The sequence below is a fragment of the Sminthopsis crassicaudata genome, chromosome 2 (assembly GCF_048593235.1).
Source record: "Sminthopsis crassicaudata isolate SCR6 chromosome 2, ASM4859323v1, whole genome shotgun sequence".
In the NCBI taxonomy this organism is placed as follows: domain Eukaryota; kingdom Metazoa; phylum Chordata; class Mammalia; order Dasyuromorphia; family Dasyuridae; genus Sminthopsis; species Sminthopsis crassicaudata.
The window spans coordinates 121409948-121435883 of NC_133618.1; the positions used below are offsets into that span (position 1 = coordinate 121409948).

At 33.6% G+C, this 25936-nt stretch overlaps 1 protein-coding gene across 1 annotated transcript in view; it reads right to left on the reverse strand.

The window, feature by feature from the left end:
- The window catches only part of ANXA4 (annexin A4), a 121154-nt gene extending 103945 nt beyond the window's left edge, over nucleotides 1-17209 (reverse strand). The window contains exon 1 of the mRNA XM_074287121.1: nucleotides 17179-17209. The gene's annotated coding sequence lies outside the window, so the exon portion shown is untranslated. The remainder of the gene's footprint in view (nucleotides 1-17178) is intronic.
- Nucleotides 17210-25936: the final 8727 nt, after the last annotated feature.

Here is a 25936-nt window from a genome sequence, read left to right on the forward strand (position 1 = left end):
GAAAAAACTGGGGAAAAATTTTTACATCTAAGAGTTCTGATAAAGGCTTGACTCAAATTTATAAGCATACAAGCCATTCTCCAATTGATAAATGGTCAAAGGATACAAAGATAATTTTGAAAGAAAGCAAAAAGCCATATGAAAAAATGCTCTAAATCATTATTGATTAGAGAAATGCAAATTAGGATAATTCTGAGTTATTACTACATACTGTAACGTTTGGGCTAGCTTTCTGGAGGTCCTCTTGAAGGGCCTTGGTCTCAGCAGGATAAACACCATGAGAATGGACAAGAATAGAGTCCAAAGTCTTTATTGTCTCTTACACACTCTGTGTCTGTCATAGTCTGACCCAGTCTCCTACAACAGTCTGACAGTCTCAATCAGTCTCCCCTTGAGACTGACTTTGTTTAAATATCCTGTGTAATACAATTACATCATTATAGTATACTCAATATATGTGAACTAGAGAACCATTACATCACCATGATAAGTACTAAGTATATATATGAATTAGAGAACAATCATCTCATCATTTCCACTGAATTAACATCTTGTTTCAAGTATACTCCTTTCAAGTATACTCCAAAATTCTGCCCTCTACAACACACCACTAAGATTGGCTAAGATGACAAGAAAGGAGAATGATAAATTTTGGAGGGGATGTGGGAAAACTGAACCCTAGTTGTGAACTGATCCAACCATTCTGGATAGCAATTTGTAACTATGCCCAAAGATTTATCAAACTGCATATCCCTTGATTCAGCAGTGTTTCCACTGGCCTGCATCCCAAAGAGATAATAAAAAAGGGAAAAGAACCCACAGGTGCAAAAATGTTTATGACATCCCTTTTTGTAGTGGCGAAGAACTGGAAACATGATGATGCTCATCAGTTGGGGAATGGCTGAGTAAGTTATGATATATGAATGTTATGGGATATTATTGTTCTATAAGAAATGATCAGCAGGATCAGAAAGTCCTGGAGAGATTTATATTAATTGATGCTAAGTGAAGTGAGTAGAACCAAGAGGATATTATACATAGCAACAACAAGATTATTCGATAATCAATTCTGATGAAGGTGGCTCTTTTCAACAATGAGGTGATTCAGGGCAATTACAATAAATTTGTGATGGGGAGAACCACCTGCATTTAGAAAGAGGATGATGGTGACTGAATGTGGAATACAACCTAGTATTTTCACCTTTGTTGTTGTTGTTGTTTGCTTATTTGTTTTTTTCTTTTTTCTCTTTTTTTCGCTTTTTGATCTGATTTTTCTCATGCAGCATGATAAATGGAAATCTGTGTGGAAGAATTGCACATATTTAACATGTATTGGATTACTTGCTGTCTAGGAAAGTAGATGGGAGGAAGGGAGGGAAAAATTTAGAACATAAGGTTTTGCAAGGGTGAATGTTGAAAACTATCTGTACATGTATTTTGAAAATAAAAAGCTGTTGGGGTAGCCACGGCACAGTGGATAGAATACCAGCCCTGTACTTAGGAGGACCTGAGTTCGAATATGATCTCAGACACTAAATATTTCCTAGCTGTGTGACCCTGGGCAAGAAGCTACTTAACCCAAATTGTTGCAGAAAAAAAAAAAAAAAAAAAAAAAAAAAAAGCTATCATAAAAAAGAAAAGGAAAAAACACAAATTAACATTATCCATAGTGTATTGTAGAAGAAGCTAGGTGGCAAAATCAATAGTGTCTTGAACCTCATGTCAAAATTACCTGAGTTCAAATCTAATTTCAGATATCCACTGGAGAGGGAAATGATAAACTGCTTCAGTATCTTTGCCAAGAAAAATCCCATGGACAGCATAGTCCACAGGGTCATAAAAAAATCAGACATGACTAAACAAGAACATTAATAATATGATGTATTATATTTTGAAATTTTATCAAACAATTCCAATTACGCTTTAATTTGATTCTCCAAAGGCTGGAATTTTCCCCTTCTGATGACAACCAACAAAATAATAAATCAGGCACTGACTAGTGAGCTTGCCGATTTCTGAGTTGAAAATACTCACACTGAACATTTAACAATGGTTCTGCAGTATTTGGTGGGCTCTATCACACCTCTCTGCAAAACAAACTGACCTAGACCAGAAGCAAGCAGGTTAAAACTCATGTGCCAGTCGGTGGTGAGACAAGCCAGTGAGTAGTATCTCATTTCCAATCTGAGTAAGATTAGGTCCAAAAAAGCAGCAGCAGTTTTGGACCAGACAATCAGTAAGTTTCCTTCCAGCTCTAGCCCTGGGAACCTTTGCTCCTATGAGACCATCTCACTGAACAATTGGAAAAAACAAGCCCCAGAGGTTAGAATTGGTCTCCTGCTTGACCTTAGTAGCAGCTCCAGTTTCACAGCAATTATTGGTTCAATTTAAGTTTGCTTTGGTCGGGTGTCTTCCATATCAGCAATACTGAATGAAAAAGACATTTTGCCAGTGCTATTCCAGGTTTCTTTGCCAGAACAGCTTTCCAGGATCTGTCCTAGCTCATCTTTTGCTGAACTCAGCTCTGGCTGTAGCAGAAGTGATAGCAGGGGCAAAAGCCACATGGAAGACACAAAATGGAATCAAAGGACTCATAGTCTCTTCCCAGGATGAACCTCATGAATAGCTTAGGAGGAGGACTGAACAAAAGCTGCTCTGTCTCTCAAACTCTTATGAGATTTCATAGACGATTTATGTCATATATGAGAGCAATGTTGACTTGATATTTTCGTTTTATCCTGATTTGAAGCAGCAAGAGCCAGCTTAGAATAGAAAAAGCCACAGCTTGAGAAACTCCTTGGAAAACCAGCTGACAAGACTCAGTGAACCAAAAAAGAAAAGAAAAAGTATTTCCAGAAGACAGAAAACACAAGCCAAGTGAATTGAGAAGCTGAGATAAAACAGCCAGTCAACAGCATGGAGAAGCTGACAGAAACTGAGCGAGGCTGATAGGCAGGACCTGATTCAAGGAGTTGATCTGATTGGGGGGAAGCTTTGACTTTGGGAACTGTTAGGGAAAAAATAGCATCCTTTGCTTTGTGAAGAACCTGCTAGAGAAAGGTTGCTTTGTTTTTTGGTACCAATAATAAATTGAAAGAGGGAAACCTCACAAAGACTACTTAACATTGTTCTTGGTTGCCTTTTATGGCTTGAAAGATGGAAAATCCCTCACAAACTAGAGAGAGCAAGTCTTGAATGGATTTACAGATTCCAAAGGCTAAATGGAAGCTTTTTTCCCCCAAGAACATCACGTTGCCTCAGCCCCTAGCCAAAGGAATAGATGGGAAATACAGCAAAACTCAGGCTTATAAGCTGCTTTCAGCAATTCATGACTAACAGAAAAGCAACTTCTTTCAGTAGGAGTGCAGAGAGCCTCAAAATGACAATAGGTGATGTGACAAAGAGTTCCCAGAAGAAATTATAAATATAAAAATTTGCAGTCCAGAGTTGTGAGCTGCTCTGAATAAACAAGTTTCCCTACAAAGAGGCACGTGTAAGTATATGTCCTTTCTCCCTTATAGATAGTATGAGTATTCATTAGTGGAAAAATCTACTGCAGGTTTATGAGTGGATTATTGTGTTTTGTTTGTTCTTGCATTTGCCTTCAATTTAACAAGTATTATATAATAATGAGAATTATATACCTAATATTTATATAGAGATTTTGTGCCAGACACTGTGCTGAGCACTTCACAATTATTATTTCATTTCATGCTCACAACTCCAAGAGGTAGGTGCTATTATTAGCACCATTTCACAAATGAGGAAATGAGACAAGCAGAGATTGTCACTTTGCTTAGGAGTCACACAGCTAGTAAGTCTTTGAGACTGAATTTGAACCCAGATCTTTTAAAAAAAATTTTAAGCTTTTTATTTTCAAAACACATGCATGGATGATTTTTCAACATTAATCCTTGCATAGCCTTGTGTTCCAGACTTTCCCCTCCTTCTTCCCACTCCCTCCCCTAGATGGCAGGCAATCCAATATTTATTATACATGTTAAAATATATGTTAAATCCAATATGCATAAACATATTTTTACAATTCTCTTGCTACACAAGAAAGATCAGATCAAAAAGGAAGAAAATGAGTAAGAAAATAAAATGCAAGCAAACAACAAAAAGAGTGAGAATGTTATGTTGTGATCCACATTCACATTCAGTTCCCACAGTCCTCCCTCTGGGTGTACATGGTTCTCTTAATCACAAGATAATTGGAAATGGCATCAGTCATCTCATTGTTGAAGAGACCACTTTCATCAGAATTGATCATCGTATGATTTTGTTGTAGCTTTGTACAATGATCTCCTGGTTCTGCTCACTTCACTCAGCATCAGTTCATGTAAGTCTCTCCAGGCTTCTCTAAAATCATCCTGCTGGTCATTTCTTATAGAACAGTAATATTCCATAATATTTATATACCATAACTTATTCAGCCATTCTCCAACTGATGGGCATCCACTCACTTTCTAGTTTCTGGCCACTACAAATAGGGCTGCCACAAACATTTTGCACATATGGGTCCCTTTCCTTCCTTTAGAATCTCTTTGGGATTTTGGCCCAATAGAAACACTGATGGGTCAAAGGATATGCATAGTTTGATAACTTTTTGAGCATAGTTCCAAATTGCTTTCCAGAGTATTTGGATCCATTCACAGTTCCACCAACAATGCATGAGTGTCCCAGTTTTCCCACATCCCCTCCAACATTCGTCATTATCTTTTCCTGTCATCTTAACCAATCTGGCAAGTGTGTAGTGGTATCTCAGAGTTGTCTTAATTTGCATTTCTCTGATCAGTAGTGATTTAAAGAATTTTTTCATATGATTAGAAATAGTTTTAATTTCTTCATCTGAAAACTGTCTGCTGCATCCTTTAACCATTTATCATTTGGAGTTTGCCTTGAATTCTTATAACTTTAAGTCAAATCTCTATATATTTTAGAAATGAGGCCTTTATCAGAACCCTTAAATATAAAAATGTTTTCCCAATTTGTTGCTTCCTTTCTAATCTTGTCTTTGTTTTTTGTTTGTTTGTTTGTACAAAAACTTTTTAACTTAATATAATCAAAATTATCTATTTGGTGTTCAATTATGGAATTCAGATCTTCTTAACTCCAGCCTCAATGCTCTATCCACTGTACACCTTGCTGCCTATATACATGTTAGTTATTAATAGTAGTTAATGAAAATAAAGATTTTTTGCTGCCTAAATGTTAGTTATTATTAGTAGTTAGTAAAAAATAAAAATATGGGTTTTTTTGTAGCCTAAAAGATATTATTAGTCGTTAGTGAAGATAAAGATGTGATTTTTTTTGCAATCTATGTTATTAATAATTAATGAAAATAGGTATGATTTTTTTTCCCACCTAAGTTTACAGAGTTCCTAAAATTTATTAGGTTAAGATCCCCTGGATGCTAAACTTAATTCTAAGTCTGAATATAAGTCTGTGAATCTGATGACCCACTTCTTAATCTGTGAGTAATAATCCCATGTGGAGTCTCATAACTGAATGCAGGGGTCATGAAATTATGATTTATTATCAGTAAATTAAGTACCTATTTTATATACCCATTTACTCGGATCATGTAAAAATTTCTTGGGCAAAAAGGAGTGATGTGTGAAAAAAGTTTTAAGAAGCTCTGATATATAAGATGATCCCAAGATTATAGAATGAATCTGTAGACTGATCAAAGAAATTGTAGACTGCGACTGAGAAAGAATATATGAATTCAAGTCCTAGTTTTGTTATTTTTTTTTTAGCAGCATGACTTCCAAACCTATGAGTCTCAGTTTCTTTTGCAATAACATAAGAATAATTATACTTACACAACATCAACAATAAAAGGAATTGTCAATAATAATAATAGTTCACATGTCTCTTTTAAATTTTATAAAGTGCTTTACATATGTAGTATGCACAAAAGATGTGAGATTGATCTACCTCTTTCCAGGTTCTCTTTATAAACCTTGAATTAGAGTTGCTCCAAATACCCCAACCTATACTTATTCTGGCAGGCCAGAATGGTTCTCCAAAGGAGTAATCACATTGTTATTATGCTACTAGATTCTGAGACTCAACCCTGGTGTGGAAAATTTATGTTTATACTTAAACAACTGTAGCTCATGAACCTACGTGAGTGAGCTTTCTATACAAAGCAATCACAATAACACCATTCTTTTTTTAAAAATTGTGATTTTTTTATTTATGGAACAAAGCATTCTATAATAGAGTAGAATAAAAAAGATGATTTACATATGAAATTGCAAATCTACATATAACTTACTATTCCTTTCAAATATACAATAAAATTATCATGTAAATTTCTTATTTTTCTTCCTTCCTCTTCCTACCCTAGAGATATAGCTATTTCTTTAGAGATAGAGAGACAGAGATATCATTAGGCACACACACACGTGTGTGTGTGTGTGTATGTGTGTGTAGTAAAACTATTCTATACATACTTCCATTTATTAGTTCTCTTCCTGGATGTAAAAAGCATCTTCCTTTATAAGTCCTTTGTAGGTAAATACAATCATCAAAATAATTTATTTCCTCAAAGTTACTATAAAACAATATTGTTATTCAAGATTATGTGATGATCCACTATAATAGACTTTGATCTTCTCAGTAATGTGATAATCCAAAACAATTCCAATAGATTTGAAGTGGAAAATGTTATCCACATCCAGAGAGAGAGCTAAGGAAACTGAATAAAGATCAAAGCATACTATTTTCACCTTTTTTGTTAGTTTGCCTTTTCTTTCTCCTGGTTTTACCTTTTGTTACACAACTTGGCAAATATGGAAATATATTTAAAATGATTATACATGTATAATTGTTATCAGATTACTTGCTGTCTTGGGGAGAGGAGATAAGAGGAGGAAGAAAAAAATTTGGAATTCAAAATTACAAAAATGAATGTTGAAAACTGTCTTTACATGTAATTGGAAAAACAAAATACTATTTTTATTTTTAAAATTATTTTTTAATTTTTATTTATTTAATTTAAATTTATTTTTTAAAATATTGCTGTAATTTTTGTTTTCCTTCTCAGGTTTTTTTTTTTTTAACTAACTTTTCTAGGTCCGATCTTTCTTGAGCAGCAAGATAACTATATAAATATATATACATATATTGTATTTAACATATACTTTAGCATATTTAACATGTGTTGGACTACCTGACATCTAGGGGAGGGGGTGTGAGGAAGGAAGGGAAAAGTTGGAACAGAAGGTTTTTTCAAGGGTCAATGTTAAAAAAACTACCCATGCATATGTTTTATAAATAAAAAGCTATAATTTAAAAATATATATTGCTGTAATTATATGTAATGTTCTCTTCCTTCTGCTCATTTTATTCTTCATTATTTCATTCAAGTCTTTCCAAAATCATTAACTCATATTTCTTATAGCCCAGTAGAATTCCATCACAATAATATACCATAACTTGTTCAGTCATTTCCCAATTGATGATAATTCCTGTAGTTTTCAGTCCACTCCCACAAAGAGAGATGCTATAAACATTTTAGAACATTTAGATTATTTTTCTTTTTCTCTAATTATCTTGAAAAATAGAACAAGTAATGGTATTGCTGTGTCAGAAGTTACAAATAGTTCAATAATTCTTTGATAAAAATTTCAGATTATTCTTTAAAATGGCTGGATCAATTCCCAGTTCATAATTAGTGTCCCAATTTTTCCACATCTTCTCAACATTTATCACTTTTTCTTTCTATCATTTTAACTATCTGGAAGGTAATAATATATCAAGGTTGTTTTAATTTGTATTTCTCCAATCAATAATGATGTAATATATTTCTTCATGTGATTAGAAATTATTTTGATTTCTTCATTAGAAAACTGTGCCTGTTCATATTCATTGGCCATTTATCAATTGGGAAATGACTCTTATTCTTATAGATTTAACCAAGTTCAAGTCATTTATATATTTTAGATATGTAATTCCTTCATGCACTTTTTTTCTGCTTATCTTTTGATTTTGATTACATTTCTTCTTCTTCTTTTTATAAAAACTTCTTAGTTTAATGTGATAGAAATTATCCATTTTACACCTAACTTTGCTATCTTCTCTTTATTCATAAATTGTTAGCCTATCTGTGAATCTAAGAAACACGTTCTTCTAATTTTTTTTGTAAAATCTCTCTTTATATCTCAATCATGTACTCATTTTGATCTTATCCTTATAAATGATATAAGATATTAGTTTATGCCCAGTTTCTATCATATTGCTTTCCAGTTTTCCCAATAATTTTAGCCAAATGATGAATTCTTATCCCAAAATCTTAAATTTTTACAATTGTCAAATACAAGGTTATTATGTTTATTTGCTGCTGTAAATTATATGTCTATTCTAGTCCATTGATCTATCTTTCTGTTTCTTAGCCAGCACCAGATAGTTTTGCTAATTATTGTTTTATAAATATAGTTTAAGTTCTGGTACTGCTAAACTTCCTTCCTTTATATTTTTCCCTCTATTATTTCCTTTGATATTCTTGACATTTTGTTTTTCCAAATGAAATTTGTTATCATTTTTTCTCATTCACATTCAAAGTTGTAATTGCTATTGTGAATTTCCCTCTATCTTATATTTACTCATGATTTTTCTTCTTACCCTTTTTTCACTCTATCCCAGTTACCTTATCATCTTCCCTTACCCTCTTATTCCTTATTTTAGCCACTCATTTAAAAGTACCTCCCTTCCTAATCTTAACCTATATAGCCATCTAAAAACCCCTCCTTCACTCTATTTCCTCAAGTTTTTCACTTCTTTAGAAATTCAAGATTTCTAAACTTTTTCAGATGAATACATTTTTTCTTTAATCCAGATGAGAATTAAGTTCTGATATTATCAACTCTCTATTCCATCTGCTTTCTCCATATTAGTTCTTCCTTTTCAGTTCTTTCCCGTTTTCATGATCTAATTTCTCTTTTTAACTTTTTTCTACCCAGTTTTATTTTCTTTCAGTCACCTCATCATATACAACTTAGCTTCAACCTTTCTTTCAAACCAACTCAATAATGATAAGTTTTAAGAATACTATTAGTAATAATAAATAAAAATGGTAATAAATAAAATAATATTTTCATATATCATAATTAAACAATTGACTTTAATCATGATTTTGTAATTAGTTGTTAATGATTTCCTTAATATTTCTTCTGGATCTTTCATATCAAAAATTACCATTGAGTTCTAGTCTTTTATTTGGTTCTTCTCAGAGGTTCAGTGATCCAAGGCAATCCCAATAAACTTTGGATGAAAGATGCCATCTGAATCCAGAGAGAGAACTATGAACACTGAAATCAACACATTCTGTTTTCCCTTTTTTTCTCTCATTTTCTTCTTTTGTTCTGATTTTCTCTCCCAAAGTGGTTCATGAGAAAATGTGTTTAAAAATGTGTATGTATAGCCAGAAAAAAAATTAATCAAATTTTTTAAAGAAGAGTACTAATCTTTTTTTTTTTAAACAAATACCTGAAAGTCTTTCAGTTCATCAAATGTCCTTTTTTTTCATTCAAGATTATATTCAGTTTTGTTGGATAAGTTATTCTTGGATGCAACTACAGTTAGTTCAAATTATGTTCAAAAACTGTGGTACTTTAGTATAGAAGTTGATAGGTCTTATGAAGTCCTAATTGTTTTCCCAAATATTTAAATTTTTCTTTCTTTTTGCTTGCAGTGTTTTCTCTTTAATCTGAGAATTGTGAAACTTGGTTATGATTTTCCTGCAAGTTTTCTTCCTAAGATCTCTATAGGGAGATATATCAGATACAGAGACTATCCCTAAAATTTTCTTTTGGAAGGAATGAAGAAAAGAATATGACATGTACTAGAAGCTTTTCACCATTCTGATTGCCCTCATTTGAACCCTCTATAATGTATCGCTGACCTTGCTAACCTATGCTGCCCAGAAATGACCATAATCTTACTGATGATTTAGTCTGACCAGAACAGATTGTAGTGGGATTATTACCTCTTGCCAATGGAAATTGCTTCTCTTAATGCAACTCAATGTTGAATTAACTTTTTTGATTTCTATGTCTTTAGTTTCTATGGTTACCTCATATTGAGTTTTTTAATTCACAAAAATCTTGAATTTTTATGAAGACAAACCATTTTCCTTCCTTCTAATTATGTTTCTACCCTCTTTTAATTAGGAAGTCAAATTTTCTTTCTTCTTTCATTCATTTATTTTTAGCATTAATTTTAAAGCTTTTTATTTTCAAAACATAAGCACAGATAATTTTTAATATTCACCTTTGCAAAACTTTGTGTTTCAAATTTTTTCTCCTTCCCTTCTTCCCATCCCTTTTCTTAGATAGCAAGTAATACAATATATGTTAAACATGCAATACTTCTATACCAAATTTCCACATTATTATTTAGCATTAATTTAAAAAAAATTCTTCCTCCCTCTGTCTTTCCTCCATCCTTGAGAAGGCAAACAATATAATTTCAATTATATAGGTGAAGTCATGGCAAAACATATTTCCATATTAGCTACATTGGAAAAAAATAAAAAGCAATAAACATAAAGAAGGTTTGGGGATTTTTTTGTTTGTTTTAATGTGCTTCAATCTGAGCTCAGAGTTCATCATATTTCTCTCTGGAAATAAATAGCACTTTTCATCATGGGTCCTTTGGAATTTTCTTGGATTACTTTATTGATCAGAGTAGCTAAATCTTTCACAGTTGATCATTGTTAAAATATTACTGTTGATGTGTACAATGTTCTCCTGGTTTGACTCATTTTATATCAATTCACATTAGTTGTCTTAGATTTTTCTGAAACTATCCTGCTTGTCAGAAAATACATTTCTTATAGCACAATAATATTCCATCACAATTATATACTACAATTGTTCAGCCATTAGCCATTTGATAAGCATCCCTTCAGCTTCCAATTGTTTGCTACCAGAAAAGATATACTATAAACACATATAAATACGTAAATATATATGCGTATGTATACACACATACATATATGTGTGAGATCCTTTTTCTTTTTATTCTATCTCATTGGAATAGAGACATAATGGTGATATTGCTGAGTCAAAAGGTATACACAATTTAATAGTTCTTAGGGCATAGTTCTGAATTATTCTTCAGAATAGTTGAACCACTTCACAACTCCACCATTAGTACATTAGTGTACTTGTTTTTCCATGTGTTCAGGATTTGTAATTTTCATTTTCTATCATGTTAACTAGTTTGAAAGATATGAAGTGTTACCTCAGTTGCTTTAATTTGTTTTTCTCTAGTCAATAGTGATTTAGAGTATTTTTCATATGTGAAAATTAAGTCAAATTCTACTCAGCAATTGAATTCATTTCGTTTCACTACTAACATTTTGTGTAACTATCTAAGCCACATTTCATTTGTCTCTGAGCTAAGTTTGGAAGTTCAGATTTATTGTAAATCAGTTGTCATCACCAAGCTAAGTTAAGAACTTTGATTTTCCTTCTAGTCAGTGTTCTATTCTTGTATCAAGGAAATCTGATATTCTTGTAAGACAGAGGTTGTGTCTGATCTATTATCTTTACAACATTCTTTGTCCTTCAAGAAAGTCGGATGTTTTATCTATGACATTGAATAACCATGCAGGTGGACGTTGCAAAATGGAAGGAGGAATTGTTGCTAGTCCTGCATACTAAAGTTTCAGCCAACATATTGTCGCCCACATCTATGATGCTTCTGACTTTATAACCAATAATAGTATTGTTTTCCCCATCTCTGATGCTGTCTTCTATCTTTTGAGATGATGCTTGTTTTATTTATTAAAAAAGCATCTCTCTGGTTGTTCAGGCTCTTAGTTACCTGAGGAGTCTGAGACTATTGGCAAATGTGTGCTTCACTCAGTTTATCTTAATTTTAATCACAACATATGACTATAGATAACATTGATTTCTTCTTTTGAAAACTGAATGTTTAGATCCTTTGATCATTTAATGATTGGGGAATGGCTCTTACTTTTATAATTTTTTTAATAGCCTCTCTTAATTAGATCCATTTTTACTTTTGGTTTGTTTGAGATCATGATTGCTCTGCCTGCTCTTTTAACTTTAGTTGATGCTTAGTCAATTTTACTCTCCCCATTTTAATTTTTAACTCTCTGTGTTTTTCTATTTCAAGTGTATCTTTTCTAAACAACATATTGTTGGATTCTGGCTTCTAATTCATTCCACTTCCTTTCTATAAAGGAGTTCATTCCATGCATATTCAGAATTATGATTATTGTATATTTCTCTTAATTTTATTTTCTTCTGCTTATTTTTCTCCCTCTCTCTTTTTATCTTATACCTTCTCACAAATCCCTGTTGCTTTTTTGACTACTCACTCCCTTAATCCAACCTCCCTTTTATCACCTCTTCCTCACTTTTTTTAATCCCTTTTGCCTCTAACTTTCCTGTTTGGTAAAATATGTTTCTATACTTGACTGAATGTGTAAGGTTTTCTGATGTAAGGTTTAAGCATTGCCTGCCCTCTTTCCAACCCTTGTCCTCTCCACTATAAATCCTTGTGTATTTCTTTCATGTGAGACATTTTCCCTATTCTCTCAGTATATTCCTTTTTCTCATATTTTCATTTTTTTAGATCATCCTAACACAATTGATTTAGATCATCCTAACACAATCTTTGCTTCCTATGTTGACTCTATCCTACTAATGAATAAAGTTCTTTAATTTTTATTAGATGTATCATCTCCCCTCTTCCCCCCCAGGCTGGGGTTAAGTGACTTGCCCAGGGTCACACAGCTAGGAAGTGTTAAGTGTCTGAGACCAAATTTGAACTCAGGTCCTCCTGTCTTTGGGACTGGTGCTCTATCCACTGCACCACCTAGCTGCTCCCACTTCACTTTTCATTATTTCAAGCAAGTCTTTCCAACTGTAACATTTCTTAGAGCATAGTAGTATTCCATCACAATTATATACCATAATCTGTTTAACCATTTCCCAATTGATGGTCATCCCCTTAATTTCCAGTTCTTTGCCAGTACAAAGAGAAAAATTATAAATATTTTAGAATATCTAGGTTCTTTCCTGTTTCCTCTAATCATCTTGTGACAGATATTGTTGTAGTCTCCTGGCTAGTATTTTTTTTTTTTTTAAGAATTTTTGTATCCATATTAATTAATGAAATTGGTCCATAATTTTCTTTGTCTGCTTTTGCTCTTTCTGACTTAGGTATTTTTTTCATAAAAAGTTTGTTAGGACTTCTTCTTTGCCCATTATTACAAATAATTTATTTAACATTGGAATTAGTTGATACTTAAATGCTTGATAGAATTTATTTGTAAATCCATCTGGTTCTGATGCTTTTATTTTTAGAAAGCTCATTTATAAACTGTTCAGTTTCTTTTTCTAAAATTGGGAAATTTCTAATTTCTAAAAATGGGGAGAAATACTCAGATATTTATTTAGATACTATTTTTTGCTAATCTAAGTAATTTATATTTTTGTAAATATTCTTTCATTTCACTTAATCAATTTGTTGGCACATAATTGAGCAAGATAACTTTTAAAAATTGCTTTGGTTTTGTCTTCATTAGCAATATATTCATCCTTTTCATTTTTGATACTAATAATTGATATCTCTCTCTCTCTCCCCCCCTCCCTACCCCATTAACCAATGATTTGTCTATCTTATTGTTTCCCCCCATAAAACCAACTTCTAGTTTATAGGTTTTTTTTTCCTATTTGGTTTTATCAATTTTGCCTTTAATTTTTAGGATTTCCAATTTGGTGTTTAATTGGGATTTTTAATTTTTTCTACTTTGAAAAAATTGCATACTGAATTTATTGGTATACTCTTTATCTATTTTATTGATACAAATATTTAGAGATAAATTTTCCTCTTGTTGCTGCTTTTGCTGTATTCTATACATTTTGTTATGTTTATCTCATTGTTATTCTCTTTAATGAAATTATTGAAAAGTTTCTTTAATATGTTATTTAACCCTCTAATTCTTTAGAATTAGATTGTTCAGTTCTCCATGGGTCCCATATTCAATATAGTTTTTATTATATTGTGATCTGAAAAGTTTTCATTTAATATTTCTGTTTTTCTACATTTAACTATAAAAATTTTACACCCTATAGTCATTTTTTGCAATGATACCAGGTACCACTGAGAAAAAGGTGTATTCCTTTCTATTTCCATTCAGTTCTCTGCAGATGTCTATGATATCTAGTTTATTTAAGATTCTATTCATCTGGGGCAGCTAAGTTGGGCAGTGGCTAGAGCACCAGTCCTGAACTCAGGAGGATCTGAGTTCAAATATGGCCTCAAGTCACTTAACCCCAATTGCCTTAGGAAGAAAAAAAAAAGAAGATTCTATTCATCTTTTTTCTTATTTATTTTGTGGTTAGACTTATCTAATTCTAAGAGGGGAAAGCTAAAGTCCCTCATTATTGTAGTATTACTATCTAATTCTACCTCTAACTCATTTAACTTAACTTTAAAAATTTAGATGCTATAGTATTTATTGTATATAGATTTAATATTCATATTTCACTATTTTCTATGGTATGTTTTATCATAATATAGTTTTCTTGAATCTCTTCCCTAAAGCCTATTTTAGCTTTAACTTTGTCTGAGATCAGATAAAGTTTAGCTTTAATTTTGTCCACTTTTAAAAATCTCAACTAAAGTATAATAAATTCCACTGCTGCCTTTTAATTCTGTTTATTATCTCATTTTAAAAATGTTTTTCTTGTAAACAATATATTTTAAGATTTTTACTTTTAATCTAGTCTGTTATCTATTTCTGTTTTATGGATGAGTTCATCCTATTCACATTCAAAGTTATAACTAGTTTTGTTTTGCCTTCCATTCTATTTTTCCTCCCCATTATTATTCTCACCTTGTTGTTTTTTTTTTAACCTTATCCTTCCTCACTACCCTGATTTAATTCTAACCATTACTTCTCTAATCTGCATCTTTCTAAAGAATCTCTCCCTTATTGTACATGTTTAATCCATATCAGATTGCTTGCTGTCTTGGAGAGGGAAGAAGTAAGGGAAGGAGGAAGGAAATTTTGGAACACAAACTCTTACATAAATGCATGTGGGAAACTTATCTTTACATGTGTTTAGAAAAATAAAATATTGAGAAAAAAATGAATCTCTCCTTTATCCTCTCAAACTACCCTTCTACTTCCTTATGTACACACTCTTCTAAAGGGCTCTTCCTTGTACTGTTCCTTCTCCCTCCTACTTCTCTGTAAGTTACCAGTCTTTTATACCCTTCTACCCTTTTCTACTCTCTTTACCCCTGTTCTAATGAGAATTAGGTTCTTGTACTACCAGATCTCAACCACCCTAGCTCCTCTGTAATAGTTCCTCCATTTATGAATGTAATAATTGCTCCATTTTACTTCTCCCTATGCAATTTTGATTTTTAGGATTCTTTCATCATACTCATCCCAAACTTCTATGAATGTACCCTCTTTCAAACTATTCAAGTAAGAACATTCTTAAGAGTTAGCTATCACACATAAGAAGTAAGGGTTTTGATCTAATTATTGGTCTTTGATGTTTACCTTCTTATGTTTCTTCTGAGACTAGTAAGTCAAGTTTTCCATTCAATTCACTTCTTTTCTTCACTTACCTGAAAGTACTTTAGTTAATTAAATTTCCATTTTCCCCCATTCAGGATAACATAATTTTTTTTTCTGGGCAAGATATTCTTGGTTGTAATTCCCAGGTCCTTTGTTCTTCAGAATAAATTATTCTATGTCATTTTTTAAAAAATGATGTAGAGAATCCTTTAGTACATTAAAAATCCATGAATTTTTTTTCTATTCAAGATAACACCACTTTTTTTGGGTAAAATATTCTTGGTTTCAATTCCCAGCTCTTTTGCTCTTCAGAATATATTGTTCCATACCTTTTAATAGCTCTCATGCCTTTAATGTAGATACTTCTAACTTTTGTGTAATTCTGACTGTACTTACACAATTTTTTCTAGTTGTTTGTCAAATTTAGCTATGGTGTGAGTTTTTTCATCTTGGTGGTGATTGGTGGATACCAATAATTCTTAAATTATCTATCCTCATTCTATTTTCTGGGTCAGGTTTTTTTTTTTTCCTGATGAGATATTTCACAATTTCTTATTTTTAAAATTATTTTGACTTTGTTTTATTGTTTCTTGATGTCTCATGGAGTCATTAATTTCCATTAACCCAATTCTAATTTTTAAGGAATTATTTCCTTCAGTTAGCTTTTGCACCTTTTTTGCCACTTGGTCAATTCATTTTTCTTAAGATGCTATTTTCTTTATATTTTTGTACCTTTTTTAAAAAAAACAAACTATTCATTTTTTTTCTTTTCATATTTCCTTTTGTTGTTCTCATTTCTTTTTCCATTTCCTTTACCACTCATGTCTTAAAAAACAAAACAAAACAAAAATCCTCCTCCCAGAATTGCTTGGGAGAATTCTATTGGATTACCTACCCCTAATTTGCTGTCTTGGTTCTCAGGGTCAATTTTTTAAAAATCCAAATATAAAGCTTTACATTTATTTCTATTATAATTCACTTATTAGACTTGGACAGATATTATTGCTAGCTAATATTTGCACAGTATTTACTATGCGCCAGGCTCTATGCTAAACACTTTACATCTATTATTTCCTTTGATCCTTACAACAACTGTTGGCTCTTAGGTGCTATTATTATCCCCATTTTGCTAATCAGGAATATTCAGCAAACAGGTTAAGTGATTTGCCCCTACGTCACACAACCAGTAAGTGGCTGAGACTAGATTTAAACTCAGTCTTCTTAATTCCAGGCCTGGGTGCTCTCTATTCTGCATACGGCTAGTTGTATAATATTTAAGTTTGTCAAGATCTTGTGAGGTAATACACCTGCCATCTATTATGTTAGTTTGGTGCTTTAAAAAAAAATGTGGCTAGCTTCCTTAAGAGTATGCTGCTGCATTGAAGGATTACTTTGGAAGGGGGATTAGGAGATAAGCCATGTCAAAGCATATTAAGTTCTTACTATGTGCCAGGAATTGTGTTACATGTTGGGGATTGTCAACTGGACCAAATCGGCCTCCAACCTATGGGCAGAGTCAAAACAGAGCAGGTTAGGGACAAGAGAGTCAGGACACAAACAAGAGTTTAAGTAATTTCAAAATGAAAGAAAAACACCTTCAGGCAGAAGTAACCCCCACTCCCCCAAGAGGAGGACTTAATGTTGCTGATGCTGGGGCCACTTATACACATGAAAGGGATTGGTCCATAACACAATCATTAGATTTTAAGGCGCTTTTTGGGTCCTGTGGGAACAGCCATCGTTTCAGCTTTGGGGCATCATGACCACCTTGTGGGGCCCAGAACCAGAGTTCTGAGATGGGAACAGGAATGCAGTACCCGTCAGGACAAAGAACGGGGATTGTGAAAATGCGATGGATGGTTCTGGGGAGAAGTAAGAAGGAGTATAGTAGAGAAATCTATATAGATTTCTGGCTCTTCTGAGCCAGAAGAAGAAACTATAGCTTCTCTGGGTTCTTCAAAATGGAGGCTCCAGTGAGAGAAGGGGACCTCTAGAGTGAAGGAATGGTGAGGAAGCCATAGGCTGAGGAAATTTCAAGGTGAGAAAGCAACTGAGGCATGGTGGTTAAGATAAATGGGTGAAGGGCTCCCTATATCATCTGTCTCCAATCCTTGGGTGGTGGTAGCAGAGCCAGCCAGTCATTTTGTAGCTAAAGAAAGATACTTTGTCAGGCTGACTATTTTTGTGAGAGCAGATGAGTCATTCAGTACCAGATCCCTCTTTTCAAGTGTCATCTTTGCACCTAGCATAGAGACTTGCCCAAAATAGACATCCATAAATATTTGCTGCTGAAGATGCTGTTCTTTGTGATTTCTTATGCCTCCAGAAGAGGGGAGTGATATCCCATTTTTACTGATGAAGAGGGAAAAGGAATTTTCTCCAAGGATAAAATGCCAGGGATTGGTCCAGTAAAGCTGTGAAGTGGGGGAAATAAAACCACCTCCTCCTTACCCCCACATCCTTTCCACTTCCTCTTTCATATACACACATATAATGAGTCATAATGAGTCAGCTGCTCCAACTCGCTGACTTGGCATTTCTTAGGCTGCCTGATTTAATATCCCCGAAGCAGCAGCAGCAGCAACAGCAGCAACAGCAGCAGCAGCAGCCAGAGGCCATTTGAGTGATGTAGCTAATGCATTAATATTGGAACAAGCATTTATTAAAAGCCTTATAGATGTACGGCACTGTGGTGGGCCCTAGGAAGGCCAAGATCAAAAAGAAAAAAAGCTTACATTGTCCAGGAGACACAATATGTACACAGATAAATAAATACCAGATCACTTTAGGAGAGAGAGAATCCTTATAACTAAAAGGATAAGGAAAGATTTTGAGCAGAAGGTGGCACCTGAACTGAGACTTGAAGGAGGAAAAGGATCCTAAGAGGATTCCTACTTTCTAGGAATGGGGGACAATCTATGAAAAGACATGGAGGCCTGAGGTGGAACGTCATGTATTGAGAAAAACAAGTAGGCCATTTTAACTGGAACATAGACTGCAGGAATGGGAATAATGTGAAATATCAGAAAAGTTTAGAGTCATATTGTGGGGAGATTTAAATCTCCAGCTGGTAGATTTGGATTTTATCCTGGACTAGATACCTTTAACCTTTTTTGTGTGCCGTGGAAGGCTTTGGCAAACTCTGGTGAAGTCTTGAACGTCAGAATAATTGTATTAGATATATAAATACATAGCATTAAAGGAAACCAATTATATTGAAATATACATTTATATATATATATATATATATATATATATATATATATATATATATATATACAGTCTCCACAGACTCCACCTCTATCTTACCTCTTAGAGGCAGTATATAGTCATTGAAGATTCTTGAGAAAGGAGCGTCAGAGTAAGCTCTGTGCTTTAGAAAGGTGATATTCTGATGACAATATGAAGAATTAATCAGCCTAAGAAATGACCAGCAGGAGGAATACAGAGAGGCTTGGAGAGACTTGCATGAACTGATGCTGAGTGAAATGAGCAGAACCAGAAGATCTCTGTACACTTCAATGTTGTATGAAGATGTATTCTGATGGAAGTGGAAATCTTCAACATAAAGAAGATCCAACTCACTTCCAGTTGATCAATGATGGACAGAAATAACTACACCCAGAGAAGGAACACTGGGAAGTGAATGTAAATTGTTAGCACTGCTGTCTATCTACCCAGGTTACTGATACCTTCGGAATCTAATACTTAACGTGCAACAAGAAAATGGGATTTACACACATATATTGTTTCTAGGTTATATTGTAACACATGTAAATGTATGGGATTGCCTGTCATGGGGGGAGGGAGTAGAGGGAGGGAAGGGATAATTTGGAAAAATGAATACAAGGGATAATGTTATAAAAAAAATTACTCATGCATATATACTGTGAAAAATTATAAATAAAATTTAAAAAAAGAATTAATCAGCCTAAGGAGAGATGTGAGGCAAAGAGATCAAATAGCAGTCTATTAGAATAGTTCAGGTGAGAGGTAATAAGGGGCTTTTTTAGCTGAAAAGCTCCCTTCTCCCATTGGTGAGTATTTCTCCTGAAGCTTCCATTTTTTTAAAATTTATTTTTTGAGGCATTCGGGGCTAAGTGATTTGCCAGCTAGTAAATGTCTGAGGCAGGATTTGAACTCAGGTCCTCCTGACTCATCTACTGGACCATCTTGATGCCTCTAGTACCTCCATTTTGAGAATGGATCCAGAATAGCTATCCTTCTTTATTTTCCTGCCTCTATTTCTGATTCTTCAGACTTCTCTATCCTTCTCCTTTCTTCTTTCCCTTCCCTTCATCCTCTTTTTTATTTCTTTCTTATTTTTATATATTGCCTTCCCTCATTAAAATATGAAACCAAATAAAAAGAAATGCAGACTTTCACAGCTAGTAGTAATGCAAGGTAGAGAGAGAAACAGAGAAGGGAAGATCAAGAGAAAATTCAGACACAGTAGTCCAGGAATATTTGGGGAGGAACAATGTACTACCAGCTAAAGAAATAAAGGAATATTTCATAAAGTATGCTGTACTTCATTTAAACCTTAAAGGAAATCAAGGAATCTGAAAATCAAAAGCTGATGGGAGTATATTTAAAGATATGATTATACAAACAGCCAGAGGCAAAGTTCATGGTATGTAAAGTTCAGAGAAGAGCTAATAATCAAGTTTGGCTGGAATGTAGAGTCCGTGGAAATGAGAAATATGAAATAATGCTACATAGGTAGGTTGTCACTAGATCATTGGATTGAAAACAAATTTTTAAGTGAAATAGGGGCTAGTCAAGGCTACCTTACTATTGTGTCTAGAGGGTGTCTCCTATAGGCCTTTTTCCTCTAGGTCTACAAGGTTTTGTGGTTACTTAGGCAGTATATATTTATTATTATAATAATGTTTATTATGGATATCCTTCCTAAATTAAACCAGCTATGAATCTCTTTCTTTTAATTTTTTCCCTTTCTTTTTGAAGGTGGGGAAATAATTTGCAAGTGGCAGCCTCACTTCACAGTCCCTTGCAATGTGTTTTCCAAATTCATCATTCATTTAAAACTGCTGTCTCCAAGGATATGGGTGATCTCTTAACTGGCAATTGTTCTAATGGTCCTTTCTCAGTCATCGTCCTCCTTAACCTCTCTTCAGCTTTTGAAAACATTGACCATTGTGTCTTTCTTCTAAATATTTTCTCCCCTCTTGGCTTCTGCAATAGGCCTGTTTCCTTATCTGGTTGTACCATTCTAGATAGACTTCATAGTTGGATGCAAGTCAACATTGGTAATATACTTTAACTTATACCTACCATGAAACTTCACATTGCCTTTTGGACTAATCTCCTATAATTTTGATTCTTCTAAGGGTATAGTATCATCAGAATAATATTGGTGTTTTTTAAAATACCCTTTTAAATTAAGGAAACATACCCACAAAGATATTTGGGTATCAAGCAGACCACTGTGGGTACTGACATTTGGGAGAAGGTTAATAAAGGGAGAGACAGACTTGATATTTTACTGGAAAATATGCTCAAGCCCTTGCTTCTTAAACTGTGATTTAGGATCTAACATGGAGTCTCATGATTGAATGAATAAATCCTGATTTATTATCAGTAAATGTTTGATTTGTATATCTAATTTATATACCTATATATATTTGTATGTCTTTTTTTTCTATCCATATTATATACTTATGTAATATAAAAATTTCTCAGGTGAAAAGAGATTGCTAGTAGACAGTTTAAGAAGCCCTGCCCTAGTATAGACTACCTGACCATAAAGAGCAACTAGATGAAGACTTCAAGAGATTGCAAGTCTAGAACAGAGATAGGAGATTTCATCTACTCAAACATCTGTTAAAGCTTTCTTTCTTTCTTTAATAAAGCAAAGCAACTAATAACTTCTTAGATGTGATTTAATGATAATTTCATTCTTCAAAAGCAGGACTTAATTTTTTTTTTTTACTCATTACCCTTTGTATTTAGAAATTTTTATGTAACCCTGGGTATATAAGTATATTAAATAAGTATAAAAATCAAGCATTTATTGATAATAAATCAGATTTATTGGTACATATATAATTTTACCATTTATTAAAGATGAAATCAAATTTGCATAATGTAATAAACATGCTTGTTTATTTTTACATAAAAAATTAAATATTGGTGGTATATTTTATATCTTTTACTGTTGCCAAATTTTTCACGACCTCCACATTCAGTTGCCTGACCCATATGGGGTCACAACCCATAGTTTTAAGAAGCTTTGCTTTCAAACATCTGATTCTCAATAACATGGAGGAACATTGTTGCTGAAGTAGAGATGATGGAAACATTGGAAGAAGTGACCACTCCCTCCAAGAATTTGTGATAAAGGAGAAGAAAGCTGGGTGTAGTATGATGTATACTCTGGATTTGGGGAAAGCAAATTTTGAAAGGCTCAGAGGAAGAACAGGTGAAGTCAATTCAGGAGGAATAGAAAATTCTCAAGAATAATAATGAAAACACAAAAGAAAAAAGTTCCAATGAAAAGAAAAAAAAATGGAAGGACCTGAAGAGACTCATAAAGTTGCACAGTAACTACCAATGAAAATAGATTTTTTTAAAGCTAGATACAGAAGATGGAAACAAGGGAAAGTAATTGAGGATGAATATAACGGCATGGAATATTCCTATAAAAATAGAATCAGGAGGTTTAATGTTCAGAATCGGTCAAGAACAGAGAGGTAAGAGGTGGAGACAGCCAAAAAAGGTTTTGGAATTATTGCTTTTTTTTTAAGCTAAAGAGGGAGGCTTAAAAAAGAGATAGAACTCCTACTTTCAGTGAATGGGACTTTGATAAATGACAACAGAGCAAAAACAGAGATGCTTCTAATTTTATTTCTGTTTTCTTTGCCAAGAAGAATGACCTTTACCTTGGAAATGATAAAACAAAAATAGCTATTAGAGATCTTATGAACAAGATAAGGAGTAAGTACCTTGTAAGAGTCCCTTGTAGCCATAAAATCAGCCCCTGCGAATTACATCCTTCAATATTATGAAAATTAACTTTCTTTTATGATTACTGAGGCACTGTGTATTTGAAAGACCATGAAGAATGGAACATAGGAAAATGTTTCCAATGTAAAACAAAGGAAAAGAATAGAGTCTGCCCAGTGAACATGACTTTAATCCTGTGAAAAGTCTTGAATGAATAAAAAGGTATTTATTAAGCACTTGCCATGTTCCATGTTCAAAGCACTGTACTAAGTGCCAGGGATACAGGGACCTCATATTCTAATGAGAAGAGGTAATACATACCAGAGAGTTTAGCTGCAAATCAGATGGAATAGTGCAGTGGTTACTGGATTGCTGTAGTAAAGCAGATAGTAATGTATCTTCCTTAATGTCACTTACATTAATAAAATAATACCAATTTCTAATGATGAACTATTGAAGTGTTCCAAGGACTATCTTTAATACCTGTGGCTCCTGAGGAAGCTGAAAGTATAGCATCTGTAAAGGAAATTATCAGGTCATGTCTTTATACGAGTTGCTTTACTGGGGCAAGAATAGAATTGGGACTTGTGGTTTGGGATGGGGCATGCTGTTTCATTGGGTTTACCTGCCCATTGCTGATGGTCCATTGGTTTTGATCATGACATGAATGATTCTCCACAAGTGTTGCTCCCTTGGTTATGACTATATAAAGGTTAAGAGGGAAGCAATATTAGTAATTCAGGGACCACTGCTATACCCAAGGGCTCTTGATATTAGGTCCTGGCTGTTTCCATCAAGGTCTGATGAGATGTGATATTCATGGCAGCTTGACTCAATTGGTATACGGCATTTCCTATCTTTACTACAGGTGTCTGCTGTTCTACTCCATCCTACATCATGCCTCCTTCGATTTGTATTTGTGAGTTTGAGTTTTTGAACCCAAATACAAATCTTTATATTTATCTGAAATGAATTGCACCCTGTTATTGCCTGCCAAGAATTTTTTGGGGGATCCTGATTATCATTAACTAGTAGCTATGTCTCCCTAGCATTTTCTTGTATCTTCTATAATTTTGATGATTATGCCATCCAGTTATCAAATTGATCTTCCAAAAATGCAAGTCTGGTCCCCTAAACAATTTGCTGGAATAGGTTCCCCATCACCTCCAGGATCAAATATAAAACCTTTGGTTTGGCGTTTAAAGCTTTCATAAAGCCCTAATACCTTTTCAATCTTCTTAATTCAGTCTTCCACATATTCTATATTCTAGTTCTTTGAACAGGACAATCCATTTCCCAATTCCTGATATTTCCACTTCATGCCTGAAACTTTCTCCCTCTAATCTTTGCATCCTGATTTCCTTGGCTTAAATCTCAGCTAGTCTCATTTTCTATAAGAAATCTTTCTCAAAAAGAAAGAAAGGAAGAAATCTTTTCTAATATTCATTAATCTTGGTGCCTTCCCTCTGAGATTATTTCCAGTTGTGTGTTGTAGATTTTTTTTTGCATGTTGTTTTGTCTACCCCATCAGATTGTGGGCTTCTTGAAAGAAAAGATCACTTTTGGTGAGGAGGAGCTTTTCTTTGTATCCCTATTAATTAGTATAGTGCCTGACACATGGTAGGTAATAAATGATTATTGACTTATCTTGTTTTACTGACTTCAGACTGACTTGCTTTCATTGGTGATGAAGTTAGCAGTTGGTGGGAAGTGGGGATGGCAGGGTTCTCCTCCACCAGTGTTACTCCCCTGAGAAATGGCTTTGGAAGCCAGGATGGAAGTAAAGCTTGTAGACTTGGCAACACAAATATTCCCAGAACTCTTGGGCTCAGGGTCCTGGATTGCATCATGAAAGAGACAATTGAACATTTAGAAAAGGAAGTAGTCACAACAAAGAGCCTGCATGCCTTCATAAAGAAAGTAACTCCTTGTTTTCACCAAGTTAAGGATTCTCTCTGTATATATAATGTACCTGCATTTTAGTAAAGTATTTGCTAGGGCTTGGAACTGAACTGATATTTTCATTGGTATATAGAACTCCCAAATGAGACAATCCTTTCTTCAATACTTTTTCTGCCTTAGAGAGTGGCCTAAAGACTAATTTATTATTTTTTTCTTTTTTCTTCTTTTCCTAAGGAAATTGGGGTTAAGTGACTTGCCTAAGATCACATAGCTAGGAAGTGTTAAGTGTCTGAGGTCAAATTTGAACTCAGGTCCTCCTGAATTCAAGGCTGGTACTCTATCCATTGCACCACCTAGCTGCCCCTAGAACCTAATTTCTTAAACTATAGGTTGCAACCCATATGGCACATAAAGTGGAGGTCACAAAATTATGATGATCAATAAATGTATGATTTATACACCTATTTTATATACCTATAATACCTATAATTCATATAGAAATTTCTGAGGTAAAAAGGAGTCAAGAGTAGAAGAAATTTAAGAAGTCCTAGCCTAGAGCACTGAGAGATTAAGCAACTGTGACTTGTGCAAGGTCATACAATCATTCTATGTCAGAGGTAATATTGAAACAGAGATGGGGCTCAGACCCACATATTCCTAGCTGACACCAACCATCTAGCCACTAGGCCATGACTTTCTTTTTACACATTTGATCAAGAATATTATGTCATGGTATTTGTGGAAATATGTAGAGAAGAATTGCACATTTAATATATATTAGATCACTTGCTTTCTAGGGGAAAGGTGAGGAAAGGGAAGGAAAAATTAGAACACAAGATTTTGTAAGAGTAAATGTTGAAAATCATCCATGTATATATATTTGAAAATAAAAAGCTTTAATCAAAAAAAAAAAAAAAAACCAGTCATTGAATAAATCATCAAAGCTTTAAAAAAAAAAAAAGAATCTTATACCATTCTTGTGGAGAAGATAGAGAGGGGTAGTCCATATAATTATATGGATTTGGAACTGGTTTACTGGTAAGATTCAAGGTGTAATTGTTAGTCATTTAATGTCAGCATGGCAAGAGAGGCAAAGTAGTTGATTCTGTCTTATTTAACATTTTCATCAGTGACTCGGATAAGGGAATAGATGACATAGTCATTAAACATAGAGATATCACAGGGCTATGGAGGGAAACTACCAGTTGATAACAATATCCAAAAAAGATCTTGACAAGCCCTAGTATTGGTATGAATCTAAAAAGGTGCAATTCATTTGGAACAAAAGTAGAGACGTGTTTGGATTTTTAAAAATCAAGCTTATGAATGCAAATTGAGGAGGCATGGTTACAGAGCTGTTGGGAAGAAAGCATGGCTGTTTTAGTGCAGCGCAACTTCATTATGAATCATCAGTGTGATGAAGCAACCCCCAAATCTAAAGACATCTCAGGCTGCTTTAGAAGAGACAGAGCTCCCAGAATAGGG